The sequence below is a fragment of the Arachis hypogaea genome, chromosome 20, assembly GCF_003086295.3.
Source record: "Arachis hypogaea cultivar Tifrunner chromosome 20, arahy.Tifrunner.gnm2.J5K5, whole genome shotgun sequence".
Classification (NCBI taxonomy): Eukaryota; Viridiplantae; Streptophyta; class Magnoliopsida; order Fabales; family Fabaceae; genus Arachis; species Arachis hypogaea.
Window position 1 is genome coordinate 52,829,952 of NC_092055.1, and position 1,033 is coordinate 52,830,984.

Genomic DNA, 1,033 nt, shown 5'->3' on the forward strand with positions numbered 1-1,033 from the left:
GACTTAGAAGGGAAGCAAGAGGGAAGAGAGTAGTGGGAGAAGAGGAATCTGAAGGAGAATCTGAGGACAATTTTGAGGAAGCTCTAGATCTCAACATGGATAGAGAAGTTCACAACCATGAGAGAGCTGATGGAAACAATGCCATTCCCGAGAGGAGGGTTCTTAGTTCATACATAAACCCAACCTCTGGGAATTGTGGTAGTAGCATCCAGAAACCACCCATTCAGGCCAACAATTTTGAGCTCAAGCCACAGCTAATATCATTGGTGGAAAATCATTGTTCCTTTGGAGGAAGTGCTAATGAAGACCCAAACCAACATCTCACAAAATTCCTGAGAATTTGTGACACTGTGAAGTCCAATGGAGTCCAGGAAGATGCCTATAAACTGCTCTTGTTCCCATTTTCACTTAGGGACAAGGCAGCTAAGTGGCTGGAATCATTCCCAAGGGGGAGTCTAACCACATGGGATGAGGTGGAAGGCAAGTTTCTGGCACGTTTCTACCCTCCACAAAAGGTCAATAGGCTTCGATCTGAGGTCCAAACTTTTAGACAACAAGATGGTGAAACTCTCTACGAGGCATGGGAGAGATTCAAGGACTTGACAAGGAAATGCCCACCAAACATGTTCCATGATTGGGTGCAATTGCACATCTTCTATGATGGGCTCTCTTATGAATCAAGGAAGGCTGTAGACCATTCATCAGGAGGTTCATTGAACAAGAAAAAGACCGTGGAAGAAGCCATTGAAGTGATCGAGACAGTGGCTGAGAATGAGTACTACTATGCATCAGAAAGGCACAACACTAAGGGAGTCATGGAGCTGAACCATGTTGATACAATTCTAGCCCAAAACAAGGTGTTTGCCAAGCAACTAGCAGAGCTTACCAGGCAATTAGAAACAAAGCAAGTGGCTGCAATACACACACAAGATCAAGAGGAAGTAGGCATTGAAGGAGGTGATTGGGATGAGGTTAACTATGTGGGAAACCAACAAAGGCAATCATATGATCCACACTCCAACACTTACAACCC

The 1,033-nt window shown here is 44.6% G+C and overlaps 1 non-coding gene across 1 annotated transcript; it reads right to left on the bottom strand.

Moving 5' to 3' along the window:
* Nucleotides 1–521: 521 nt before the first annotated feature.
* On the bottom strand, nt 522–625 carry LOC112788228 (small nucleolar RNA R71). The gene has a single exon (XR_003195602.1). It is a non-coding gene; the product is annotated as a small nucleolar RNA R71 (small nucleolar RNA).
* Nucleotides 626–1,033: the final 408 nt, after the last annotated feature.